The sequence below is a fragment of the Oncorhynchus kisutch genome, linkage group LG22 (assembly GCF_002021735.2).
Source record: "Oncorhynchus kisutch isolate 150728-3 linkage group LG22, Okis_V2, whole genome shotgun sequence".
Lineage (NCBI taxonomy): Eukaryota > Metazoa > Chordata > Actinopteri > Salmoniformes > Salmonidae > Oncorhynchus > Oncorhynchus kisutch.
The window spans coordinates 48,101,473-48,116,345 of NC_034195.2; positions in this window are offsets into that span (position 1 = coordinate 48,101,473).

Consider the following 14,873-nt stretch of genomic DNA (forward strand, 5'->3'; position numbering starts at 1 on the left):
GAACAAACACCACAAACCGTCATTCTATTACTAAACTTTGCACCTGCGCAGTTCTTCAACCAGTGGCATATGGGATTTTTAGGCAAGTGCTGATGCCACCCTGTGATAAGGACTTTGCCAAAGGCAGGAGGGGCGCAAAATATATTACTTGTCCATTCCCAGCGCTCCTCTCCAGGGTGCTGCTGGAGAGACTCATCGCTGCAGCGCTCCTCTCCAGGGTGCTGCTGGAGAGACTCATCGCTGCAGCGCTCCTCTCCAGGGTGCTGCTGGAGAGACTCATCGCTGCAGTGCTCCTCTCCAGGGTGCTGCTGGAGAGACTCATTGCTGCAGCGCTCCTCTCCAGGGTGCTGCTGGAGAGACTCATCGCTGCAGCGCTCCTCTCCAGGGTGCTGCTGGAGAGACTCATCGCAGCAGCGCTCCTCTCCAGGCTGCTGCTGGAGAGACTCATCGCAGCAGCGCTCCTCTCCAGGGTGCTGCTGGAGAGACTCATCGCAGCAGCGCTCCTCTCCAGGGTGCTGCTGGAGAGACTCATCGCTGCAGTGCTCCTCTCCAGGGTGCTGCTGGAGAGACTCATCGCTGCAGTGCTCCTCTCCAGGGTGCTGCTGGAGAGACTCATCGCAGCAGCGCTCCTCTCCAGGGTGCTGCTGGAGAGACTCATCGCTGCAGTGCTCCTCTCCAGGGTGCTGCTGGAGAGACTCATCGCTGCAGTGCTCCTCTCCAGGGTGCTGCTGGAGAGACTCATCGCTGCAGCGCTCCTCTCCAGGGTGCTGCTGGAGAGACTCATCGCAGCAGCGCTCCTCTCCAGGGTGCTGCTGGAGAGACTCATCGCTGCAGCGCTCCACCAACGTTCCGTCCAAAATATTATCTAACATAAATCATATAGGATGTTGTAGAAATAATATCTGGCCTTTTCTGTAGCCTACAGACGGGAGATAAAATGTATGACAATGTAATGAGACGGACACTTTCTACATCATACCGGTTTCTCCCCGATCAAATAGCTTAACCTAAATGGCACCCAATCAAATTCAACCATGCTCTGTCATGTTAACAAATAACATATCCTAAAAACAGGTCAGGTCAAAGTAAAATGGACAATCACAAACGTTGTCCAGGAGTTTCACCCCATTGTCATGATCGGTGGTTTGAAGTTTCTATCCGTCAATTTTTTGACAAGCTGATCGCATCGAAAAAAATAAAATACTTCTGTGTATCTCAGCGCGTAAACACATTGCAAAAAGGATGATACTATGACACCCGATAACGTTGTCTAGCTGACATTCAGAGCTAAAAAGGATGATACTATGACACCCGATAACGTTGTCTAGCTGACATTCAGAGCTAAAAAGGATGATACTATGACACCCGATAACATTGTCTAGCTGACATTCAGAGCTAAAAAGGATGATACTATGACACCCGATAACGTTGTCTAGCTGACATTCAGAGCTAAAAAGGATGATACTATGACACCCGATAACGTTGTCTAGCTGACATTCAGAGCTTAAATAGATTAGTCACATGAATCAGGACTAATAAACCAAATCAAATGTTATTGGACACATACACGTGTTTAGCAGATGTTATTGCGGATGTAGTGAAATGCTTGTGGTGTAGCAATGGCCTGTTTTACAAATGGTGGGCTTACCACATGGATGGGCATTCATCAAATTCAATTGAGGGCAGACATGGTAGGCTACACCCCAGTAAGCATGAGACGACATCTTTTGGATGTCTTTTGTTTAGTGTTTTACAAATAGTAGGCCACATAGATGGCCATTCATAACATACATTTTCAGGCAACACTGTAGGCACCTCAATAAGCACAGTCTTGATTTCCACATCCATGGACATCTATGTTTGCTGCGGTCCAGACCAGCCTTGATTTCAATGTCCACGGACGTAGATTTTTGGTCCATTCTGGACCAAATCTGAACCAATAATAGACATCTCTGTTTGGTTCAAATTTTGTCAGGGCCAGTCTTGATTTGGCCCAAACATAGGTCAATAAATTACTTATTTTTTCAACTTTTCCAAAAATGAGAAAAAGACTCCTTTTCAATGTCCTGGAAACTTCTGGATAATATGTCTTTTCACATTTGATTCAGAACCTAAATTGAACCTAACTTCAACGTCTGGAAAAATACGTATTTTCAACGTCATTTTGCTTACTGGGACGATTCTAGTTTTTTAGTCTCGTTCATAATTTTTTGTTTTAGTATTGTCAAGGAGGAAACTGCAAGTAAACATTTCATTGCACAGTGTATACAGTGTGTATCCTGCCCAGTACAGACGACTAATAAAATGAATATCTTGAAATTGCATTCCAAAAATAGACAAAATTATACTTCCTTTGTAAAAATACAATGTGGCTGTTTTGACTGGACCTAATGAACCCAATAACCTGCCAGATCCCCCCCCCCCCCCCCCCTCTCTTTTTAAGCCTTTTTGAGGGAACTGTCGATGATGATGTTTTCCCAATAGCGAAGGTGCATAAAGCTGTCGGACGCCATGCACTTACAACAAATGATTTTCTAAGTTAGCTGTATTGTACATTGCTCTCCTTTACTCTTTTTTTGTGTCATAAAAAAAACAAGAAAGTATATTATGCTGATGGCCGGTTGTGATACAGCCAGGGATCGAACCAGGGTATGTAGTGATGCCTTTAGCACTGCGATACAGTGTCTTAGACCGCTGCGCCACTCGGACGGACTTACCGTGCGCTGTAGTTTAAAAACCAGCACATAGTGATAAAACAATAACATCATAACTGAATTCCAAAATCTTTATGCACCTTCACAATTACTATGGATTTTTGAGGGGGCATCTGACAGGGAAAGAAAAGTTGAGTAGTTGAGCTTCAAAAAATATAATTGAGATTATGTCAAAATAAGCCAATATGATGTTGTCAGCTTTACATCGATATGCAGACCTCCAGTATGTTACGTATAACTGACTGCTTGTCTGCTAGAGAAGGGTAGTCAAATACTGTTCTTTTTTTCAAGCCAATAGGCTGAAATCAATTGTCACATATGAGACAGAATAGGATAACAGTTGGTGGCAAACATGCTGTATCTATTTGACGAACGAGGTAAAACAAGGTCAAAGACGAATCGCTAACACAAGTTACAGATGTAACTTAGGTTCTATGAGTTATGGATGGCACCTTTCATATTGTCTAACATCTTGACAGTAAGTCAATGAACTTGAGCATCCCTTTTATAGAAGTTCTTTAAAAATCTGGAAGGAGTTACTTTGAGAAATGTCACAATGTCACATTTTAAGTGCTGCATAGTCACTACGGCTGATTGGTTAGACGCTGTGTTTTTCTAGTTTCTCCAGCACTCTCTTACGTGACAGCCATTGAAAAGCTACTCTTAACGCCACAGTGAGTCTTTCTTCTTGACATTCGTTCTAGGTGGCGTGTTAACAGTGGTAACAATAGAAGAACAATGGAGGTAGCTAGTTTGCCCTTTGACGTTTGAAGCTCTTAGCTAAATTAATACGATTAGTATGTCTCGAAATATGTGTTTGTCTACTGTGTTTGTCAGCATGGTTCAGTCATTTTAAGATGGTGGCGCTTAGGAGGACGCACATCTTGTCGGTTCCTGCTCGACTTTGCTTTGTTGCTGCTTTGTCTGATTGGTTAGACGCTGTGTTTTTCTCGTTTCTCCAGCACTCTCTTATGTGACAGCCATTGAAAAGCTACGCTTAACGCCACAGTGAGTCTTTCTTCTTGACATTCGTTCTAGGTGGCGTGTTAACAGTGGTAACAATAGAAGAACGATGGAGGTAGCTGGCACTTTGACATTCTTAGGTTTTTGTAAATATGATGAGTATGTCTGAAAATATGTGCTGTCTACAGGGTTTGTCTGCATTTTTTAGTAACTAAGATTATACAGCAATTGCTAGTCTTAATCAAGGCCAGAGATTCTCAGAGCCTTCCTTGTCCTTATCCGCCACTTCTTTCTTTTACTGATATCTGACTACCAGGACTTTTGTTTTTACAGAATTATACATTTGACACACTGTCACTGCATTCTGGGAGCATCTAGTCTCCAACTGGCAGAATGATAGTGTCTGTCATATATCTCTAATGTAACTAACCACACTGTCTTAGCGATTGCCTGTCGAGCCTCCAACTGGCAGAATGATATTGCCTTATAGCAACACTCTATAGTGGCTGCTTGTCCAGATCAACTTTGTCTCCAACTGTGATCTAGCCTTCATTCACCTTCCTGTGATGACATGATACCAAATCAAAGCAGACCATCCAGTACAGCAACAGCAAATCCTTGCATGCCCATAAACAGATAAACATCTGCCTTTTCCAAATGTTTCCTGTCCCTTCCCCATCCCTCCATCTCTCCATCCGCCCATCCCTCTCCATACAGTATCTCTCCATATTAGACTGCTGTCCTGATAATGCCCACCCAAATGAAATAATTTGCACTTAGTCTAATGACAATAATCCTATTGTCAATAATCCTATCCTATTTTGCCATTGTAGGATAAATCTGCCTGTTTAGAGCTTAGGTTGTGAATAATTGTCCTTCCATAAGCAGATTTCCATGCTTAGAATGCAGAATGTTCATAACTTTACATTGTTTATAAGATTCCTTTGTTTCCTTGGTCTGTGATCCTTAGGTAGATTGGGAGTAGAGGGCACACCTGAGGAATTTGGTTCTCAAGGGTATCATACAGTAGCTAAGATAATTATCTATCTGCATGAAAACATACAGTACCAAGAATGACCAATTTAGATTATGATGAGCACATTCTTCTGGTAAACAGAACACAGACAACAGACATTGAAATGTATTCATGCTGGTGAGGCAAGAGTCAGATTGATGATACTGAAGTTAACAGTACGAGAGATGTCTCCTTCACCTAGGTTACTAACATATAAACACTGGGAGTGTAAACATTTACATGTCTGCGTTGATGAATGTCTACTGACAATTTCTGCAATCCGCAAGAGACAAACATTTTACCTCGAGTGAACCAGCGGTGCATGGCTGTACAGAATACAGAAATTAGGATGATTGTTATGACAGTGATTTGGGCAGAAGTGTGGTTAGCGTTGTGTTGCATTCTACCCTCTGGGAGGAGAGGGAGAATCTCAACTGCTCTCCTTTTTAAATATAGATTCTAACGTACACCATCAGCAAGATACAACGGAACAGTACAAAGTCAAGGAATGTGCTTGTTACAACCCAGATACTTTACATACTTCCTCACGTGAAATCCATTGTTAAAATCTGACCTGATCTTATAGAAACTATGCCTTGGGACCTGTCATTTGACTTCTTTGCTTGGGGAAAACATAATGTATGTGTAATTTACACTGTATTTAACTAATCCAATGTTAAGACAACTACTTCCTTTAGCTACAGGCAATTCCATTGTAGCGGAATTACATTGATTTCATAGTTTGAAAAAAACATAGAACTCTATGCATGTTCTACTGAACGATGTATAAAAACACATTTACAGGAAGAACTATGCAGATACAAAGTTTGGTAACACAATAAAACTGAGGGAGATTTTACCGTAAATTATAAAAATACAAAAAATGACTATGTAAATTGTTCACGGTACTCATTGTGCATATAGTTCTGTGGTTTGTTAAATTTTGTAGTCAATGTTTTTTGTTGGGCATATATTTTAAAGTGAAAGCGTAATTCTGTTACCGTGGAAATTCCCCTATCCTATATTATGTATCCACTCCTATCTGAATGGCAAACCGAACGCTACGATCAACATTGTTTCTTGGTGAGCACATTATTCAGTCTGGTATAACCAGGCTATTTCAACCCAGGGTCGGCGGCCACCTCGGTCTGCTAGAGAGAGAGAGAGAGAGAGAGAGAGAGAGAGAGAGAGAGAGAGAGAGAGAGAGAGAGAGAGAGAGAGGGAGAGAGAGAGAGAGGGAGAGAGAGAGAGAGAGAGAGAGAGAGAGAGAGAGAGAGAGTGTAAAACAAAACATTCTAAACCAATAGACTGTTAGGACATGTGGTTAAGAGTAGCTACCCATCCAAAACGGTTCTATTAAGGTGTTCAGATACAACCGGCGCACGCTCCCTTAGGATTTGGAGATTCCTTGAAGCAATGTTATTTGGCTTTGCTCCATTATCTCCCTGAAATTCATTCTTTCCACCAGAGAGGGTCCTGAACTGACACCGACCACCTCCAGACTACAGGTTGACATACAATTATTTGAACCAAGTTCTCATTTGCACAGCTTCCGTCTCTGCAGTAATCGCAAATTATTGTAACAGGTGGAGAAAAAAACATATTTTATGTAGACAAAATGGCTATTATGCTGGTCTTACCCTTAACACACTACACTCTTGGTATATTTCATTAGGAAGCATGCCAACAAGAGACAATTATTAGTCTGAATCCAGTGTGACATAGTAATTAATACGGGAACCTAAGGATACGTCCCAAAATGGCACCCTATTGTCTTCATATTGCACTTCTTCTGACTGGGGCCCATTGTGCTCTGATCAAAAGTAGTGCACTACTTCTGACTGGGGCCCATAGAGCTCTGATCAAAAGTAGCGCACTACTTCTGACTGGGGCCCATAGAGCTCTGATCAAAAGTAGTGCACTACTTCTGACTGGGGCCCATAGAGCTCTGATCAAAAGTAGTGCACTACTTCTGACTGGGGCCCATAGAGCTCTGATCAAAAGTAGTGCACTAGTTCTGACTGGGGCCCATAGAGCTCTGATCAAAAGTAGTGCACTACTTCTGACTGGGGCCCATAGAGCTCTGATCAAAAGTAGTGCACTAGTTCTGACTGGGGCCCATAGAGCTCTGATCAAAAGTAGTGAACTACTTCTTCTAAAAATGTAGGTTACAGAAGTGAATAGAGGAGACTAATGCGGAGAGGGGAAAGAAGCATGTTTGGGGAACTGGGGGGGGGGGGGGGGGGGGTCTTGGAGGGCTGGTGGCCGGGCGGTTGGAAGCTTGGGCCGGTGGCTTTATTAGTCGCTGGTTCAGGTCCCCATTTTGACCTTGTGGCTGATCTGTTGACGTGCCCCTGAGCAGGGCGTTGACCCTGGTTGCTTCTGTGTGTCGCTCTGGATGGAAGTCTGTTAGATAACTAATGTGATGTAGTTGTTGAGTGGCTTGTTTGTGTTTAACAAGAAGCTATAGACACACTTGGCGACCAAGCATTAATGATGGGAGGTTCCATTCTTTTTACTGACTCAGATCTTGTTAAGTCAAAAGAACGACTCTTTCGACTCATTCCGTTAATTTGAGTCGGTAATGCCCGGAGCACTCAGCACCCCCTACCGGCGAACATTGATCTAAAAACTCCAATAGAATCTTGATTCCACAAGACTGTCGTTCACCATAAGGGTTTATTTGCTGTCATCAGTGACTGAAACTTAGAAAACTGTGCTTCGAACAATGTAATTTTTGATTGATAGGCACACAAATAAGATGATTTATTGATACCTTTGAAACGAAGTCTAGTTGTGGCTGCAACCCAGACTAGATTGTGAACGGAATGCAAATGTTTGACTGGCACGAAAGAGATTTGCCCAATAGGCTATCGATCACGAACTGCATCAGCCACCCAAATGATTAGTTCTGGAATTTGAGTGTTGAGCAGGGTCTTGCTGTGTGGCTCCACAAACCTTTTTCTTCTCTATGCTGCCTGCAGCATGATTTATCTTTCTGCAAGCATTTACAGTACGGCAGACAGTTGTTGGAGCACGTTTCCCGAGCCGCTGATCCAGAGGAGTGCGTATTAATCCTGCAGTAGAATTATTTCAGACCAGCAAACGAATGACTGAAATATACGAGCCACTCAGAAAAGTTAGTATTTAAAAAGTTGTGGTAGTCTTCTTGGTGGGATCACAGATCACCACAACGCAAACCAACTGAACCAATGCCCAGAGAACTGTAACTGAGCTTCTTGAATGACCTTCATGCAGCAGAATGGCGAGTGGCGAGTGGCCCGAACAGCTGTTACAGCGGGTGTACAGAGGATGTGTACACGAGGTAAACAAAAGGGGCTACTATAGGGCATGGGAAAACATTCTATACATGTGTTAACGAGGTCATCTTAAGGGAGGTGGGTTTTGCTGTTTGTTGTCCAACATCAACTGGAACAGTCTAGTTCATGATCTCTGGCTGTACCCTTCTCTGCCTCCACCACCAAGAGATCACGAAAGACTACCATTATACCAGTACAAGATGGGATTTACTTTATGTTGCTGCAGTGATTCATAACATCCTGCTACTGCTGTGCTTTGAACACAATGCAATTAAACCGCTTTATTATCATACAACACACATCATTACAAATCCTCTATCGACCGATCGACACACAATGGTGTGCCGGTTGCTTGATTAAGACTGCTATTCAGAGCAGCTGGCTCAGCAAGATGACTCTTTAGCACCCATGTCCACATGCAGCTTCTATAGGCTCCACTACCACGGTACATCTGGCAGAGTAGGAGCTCATTACCATGATACTATAGCTGCGAAATCAAAGATCTAACCGGTCATCAATTTCCCAAAGTGACATCAGGAGGCACATCATCGGCTGCAATTACCTTGGTTACATGCCTCATTCATCCCAAGATAGCCTTACCCGGCGATGCAGACACGGGTTCAAGTACTATTTGAAATCTTACGGATACTTTGAGCGTTTGCTCTTCCCTGCCTGGAGTGCCAGGTGCACGTGGTTTGCAGTTTTGGGACTTTTCTATTGGTCCATTAAGCCAGCCATGGTCAATCATCACAGATGAATGATTTGAAATGATTTCAAGTAGTATTTGAACCCAGGTCTGCCGGGGAAACACAATAGACTATAGATTGTCCACACTACTGTCTCGTGAGTCTAAAGGATCAGCATCACATCTATAAATCCAAGCCTTTCTCTGCCGGATAATGAGAGGGAATTTGTCGTTTTTTCTGTTCAGGGAATCCTAAAGGTTATCACCAAACATTCATAATAGGAGGCAGTGTGTGTGTGTGTGTGTAAGTTATAGCTGAGGAGGTGGCAGTGGGGACGCGTCAGCGTTGCTATCTGTTTGACATTTTTGTCAGGCCTGGTATTTAAACTGCTGGATGACAAATGCCAGCGCTGTCAATAGACTTAATTACACCTGAATGGGGTGCATTCCAAATGGCACCCTATTCCCTTTATAGTGCATTACTTTTGACCAGGGCTCTGGTCCCTATTCCCTATATAGTGCATTACTTTTGACCAGGGCTCTGGTCCCTATTCCCTATATAGTTCACCAGTTTTGACCAGGGCTCTGGTCCCTATTCCCTTTATAGTGCATTACTTTTGACCAGGGCTCTGGTCCCTATTCCCTACATAGTGCATTACTTTTATTCATTATGACGGAGGAGGAGGACAGACTATATCTGAAAGTCACCCTGAATGTGATGGTTTGATGTGATGGTGAGAATATGATGGTTTGATGTGATGGTGTGAATGTCATGGTTTGATGTGATGGTGTGAATGTCATGGTTTGATGTGATGGTGTGAATGTGATGGTTTGATGTGATGGTGTGAATGTGATGGTTTGATGTGATGGTGTGAATGTGATGGTTTGATGTAATGGTGTGAATGTGATGGTTTTGTGTGATGGTGTGATGTGATGGTTTGATGTGATGGTGTGAATGTGATGGTTTGATGTGATGGTGTGAATGTTATGGTTTGATGTGATGGTGTGAATGTGATGGTTTGATGTGAAGGTTTGATGTGATGGTGTGAATGTGATGGTTTGATGTCATGGTGTGAATGTGATGGTTTGATGTGATGGTGTGAATGTGATGGTTTGATGTCATGGTGTGAATGTGATGGTTTTGTGTGATGGTGTGAATGTGATGGTTTGATGTGATGGTGTGAATGTGATGGTTTGATGTGATGGTGTGAATGTGATGGTTTGATGTCATGGTGTGAATGTGATGGTTTGATGTCATGGTGTGAATGTGATGGTTTGATGTGAAGGTTTGATGTGATGGTGTGCATGTGATGGTTTGATGTCATGGTGTGAATGTGATGGTTTGATGTGATGGTGTGAATGTGATGGTTTGATGTAATGGTGTGAATGTGATGGTTTTGTGTGATGGTGTGAATGTGATGGTTTGATGTGATGGTGTGAATGTGATGGTTTGATGTGATGGTGTGAATGTGATGGTTTGATGTTAAGGTTTGATGTGATGGTGTGAATGTGATGGTTTGATGTCATGGTGTGAATGTGATGGTTTGATGTGAAGGTTTGATGTGATGGTGTGAATGTGATGGTTTGATGTATGGCTCAGTTGGTAGAGCATGTCTCGATTCCCGGCACCACTCATATGTAAAATGTATTCACACAACTGTAAGTTGCTTTGGATAATAGCGTCTGCTAAATGGCAAACTGTATGTGTGATGGTGTGATGTGAATGTGATGGTGTGAACGTGATTTTGGAATTTTATTAGGATCCCCATTAGCTGTTGCAAAAGCAGCAGCTACTCTTCCTGGGGTCCAACACAAAACATTAAACATAATACAGAATGAAATAACACAGAACATCAATAGACAAGAACAGCTCAAGGACAGAAATACATACATGTAGCCTACATATCAGTGTATAGACACAAACTATCTAGGTCAAACGGGAGGAGGTGTTGTGCTGAAAGATGTTGCTTTATCTGTTTTTTGAAACCAGGTTTGTTGCTTATTTGAGTAATATGAGATGGAAGGAAGTTCCATGCAATAAGGTCTCTGTATAATACTGTACGCTTTCTTGAATTTGTTCTGGATTTGGGGACTGTGAAAAGACCCCTGGTGGCATGTCTGGTGGAATAAGTGTATGTGTCAGAGCTGTGTGTAAGTTGACTATGCAAACAATTTGGGATTTTCAACACGTTAATATTTCTTATAAAAATAAGAAGTGATGCAGTCAGTCTCTCCTCAACTCTTGGCAAAGAGAGAGTGATGTGATGATGTAAATGTGATGGTATGATGTATGATGGCGTCGTGTCTTTGGCTATGCCCGATTAAGTGATATGACATGCTATTCTATAAAATAATTTCTCTGTAATTAATATTACCTGATTGAGCTAAATATAATTAACTAGAGAGTCGGGGCACCACAAAATAATATTTATAGAGCTGTTATCTTCCGAATAAACTCTTAAAGACCTAGTAATATTTTAATATTAATTCAGTCTCATTTGAAAGTTGTAAATTCTTGGTTATCTTCACAAACCCTGGCTAACAAGTTGAATCAGCAATACAAAATTGGGTTTAATTATTTATTTACTAAATACCTAACTAATCACACAGAATTACACATACACATAATTAATCATAACTTGATTACAAATTACGTCATAAAGGAAAGCGTCCCTAGCGGGCGGAACAGATATGACAGCTTGTTACACAAAAGAAAAGGGGCTGGGTTTGAGTGAAAGAGCGGGAAGACTGAGAACCAAAGGAAGAAGCTGTGCTAGCATAAATACAGTAATTTATGCATTCTAAATTACCGCCCTTTGGAAAACGAAAATGCAATAAATATTTACTCTGAGCTGCGCTTCGGTAGGTTGGTGGTAGATGGAAGGCCGTGTTGCCCAACCGAGTCCTTTGAAGAATGTCTCTGGTGGTCAATTTAATACGTTATAGTAACGTCGTTGTGTGATAGACGGGATACTCTGTCTGTTCCTTCCTAACCCTCGTTTGCAGCTGCTGTTGCTAACTCAACAGCTAGGAGGTATCACTTCTGTAGTGAATAAGAGTTCAAAGTTCATACCGTTCGCAACCAAAGCTCACGCTGATGTTGGCTTCGTTCTGTAGTTATTATCTGAACCATTCTGACATCGGACCGTCGTCCTCACATCCTCGGAACAGATGGTTATATTGTCATCAAGGCTTTATATAGGAAGGGAGAGGAGGTCGTGTTTGAAAAGGTTTACAGCCCATGTACCTTCACAGGGATTGAGCAGAGCCCTAAACTTATAAAAACCCAATTCTCACATTTTAGAAGCTAAAATCGCATTTCATCCCATCAGGAATAATTTCATATTCAAACATTTAAATTGAACAACAGTTCCATGTGAAACCGATAACTCTGATGTGTAGACTTTCCACTGTAGAGTTTATGTCATCTTATCATTGATGAGAATGTCTCAGATGACAACCGAACTGACATCATATTCATTAAGTACCACGCATATGTTCAATTGGTCGGATTACCAGAATATCATTAATTTCCCCCCACCTTCTGATGTTCCCAAAATCTTTATGTTAACCAAGGTGTTTGTAAATGTAACATCAGTAGGGTAGAGAGAGGAAAAAGGGGGGAAGAGGTATTTATGACTGTCATAAACCTTCCCCCAGGCCAACGTCATGACAATGGTGTGATATGAATGTGATGGTGTGATGTGAATGTGATGGTGTGAATTGATGTGAACGTGAGGGTGAGATGCGAACGTGATGGTAGTATGAATGTCCATAGTGAAATAAGGAGTTTAGACACATATCTCTGTGAGTAAATTAAACTCCTTTCCACTAGAGTCTAGACAATCATTTAACATCAGGGAAGAATCATACCTTCTCAGTTGTACCACTATAGATAGCTCAATAGTCTCAAAAAATTATATAATTTTTCATTGCGCCATGCAGCGGTCTAGGTCACTGCATCTCAGTGCTAGAGGCGTCACTATAGACCCTGGTTCGATTCCAGGCTGTATCATAACCGGCCGTGATTGGGAGTCCCATAGGGCAGCGCACAATTGCCAAGTGTCGTCCGGGTTTGGCCGGGGTAGGCAGTCATTGTAAATAAGAAACTGACTGACTTGCCTAGTTAAATAAATAAATATATAAAATAAAAAGTCTTTAGGCGTGACACTCCAATGTCAAACATGTACGTAAATTTATAACGAAAGATAATATAAGGAATGTCGGAGTGTCCCAATGGTTCCCCTCACACTTCATGACAGGCCATTGAAACGATTTAGTGGTTGATACATTACGTTTTAATGAACTGAGAGCCACCCATGTGGAAGGTGATTATAATTGAAATCTCCTTCTGTTTAATAAGTTCATGATAACAGCAGGTGAAACAAAAGGAGAGATATGTATATTTCAGGGGAAGAATTTGAGGTGTAAATGAGTCCATGAACAAGCCTGTTATCTTCTTTCTCTTTTCTTAGTCAGACTATTCTCATTAAGCAATAAGGCATGAGGGGGTATGGTATATGGCCAATACACTACGGCTATCGACTGTTCTTAAGCACGATGCAAGGCGGCCATATATCACAAATCCCCAAGGTGCCTTATTGCTATTATAAACTGCTTACCAACGTAATTAGAGCAGTAAAAATACATGTTTTGTTATTGGCGGTCAGCCAATCAGCATTCAGGGCTCGAACTACCCTTTTTATAATGTGAAATAATCTCTTGACAATGACTTCCCAAGAAATGCAATATGTATGAAGATTTTAAGATTTTCTTTATAAACTGTGAATATCTCAGTAAAACTGCACAAGATAATGATGCTGGAAGATTCTCAACTTACGTGATAAACGTGACGTAAGCTCTTGGTTTGAGTTCTCCAAGAAAGCTCAAATCAGTTTTACAGACCAAAGTCTGGATTTTCTGCCTGTTAGAGTTCATTTTGCTGTTTGAAACCCATCCAGCCCCAAAAAAAGCAGGCTTCTGGCAAACAGTTGTAGCAAACATTTGGCCAATTTGCTGCAAATTTGCAGAAAGCTCATATCTTCACATGCAAATTAGTTTTGTGTCAAACTGTTGCAGAAAACTTTCAGCAACTTGTGAACTTCTGGCAAGCAATTCTGGGAAACTTGTGACGAACATTCTACTGTTTACCGCAAATGTTCGGTAAGCTCATATTTTCACATGCAAATGAATGTTGTGTCAAACAATTCTGGGAAATTTGTGACGAACATTCTACTGTTTACCGCAAATGTTCGGTAAGCTCATATTTTCACATGCAAATGAATGTTGTGTCAAACAATTCTGGGAAATTTGTGACGAACATTCTACTGTTTACCGCAAATGTTCGGTAAGCTCATATTTTCACATGCAAATGAATGTTGTGTCAAACAATTCTGGGAAATTTGTAGCGAACGTTCTGCTTGCTGCAAACTCAGTATAAATTTGCAAATTAGATCAGGTTTTTGGTTACTGTGTGGTAAACATTGAAATGCCTCTACAAGACTAAATCACATACCTTTAAATGAACTTACTTCAGAGAAAGAACATCTACATACTAAATGTAGTAAATATACTGTACAGGTAGAGATACTGGTGTGCAAAAGAGCAGAAAAGTAAATAAATATAAACAGTATGGGGATGAGGTAGGTAAATTGGGTGGGCTATTTCCCGATAGACTATGTACAGCTGCAGCGATCGGTTAGCTGCTCAGATAGCAGATGTTTGAAGATAGTGAGGATGGATTATTTTTGCAATTCGTTCCAGTCACAGGCAGCAGAGAACTGGAAGGAAAGGCGGCCAAATGAGGTGTTGGCTTTAGGGATGATCAGTGAGATACACCTGCTGGAGCGCGTGCTACGGGTGAGTGTACTTTTTTAGTCATATTTCATTTAACCTTTTTTTTTTTTTTTTTTACAAACAAAAACATACATTGACAAAAACAACTTAACATTTATATACATATCCACAAAAATGTATGATTGTTCCCACTGTAACCACACCCAATGCTGTTTCTAATGCTCGTTAGACTCATATGACTTCAAATTGTGTTATGTTGTAGCCAGACAAACATTTTATGTTCCATTGCAGTTAGTCACTTGTCTGGCTAACACCTAACTCTTGAAGTTGTCCTGACTTCAGTGTCTTTCACCATGTCGATAATAAAGGGGGCTGTTTTT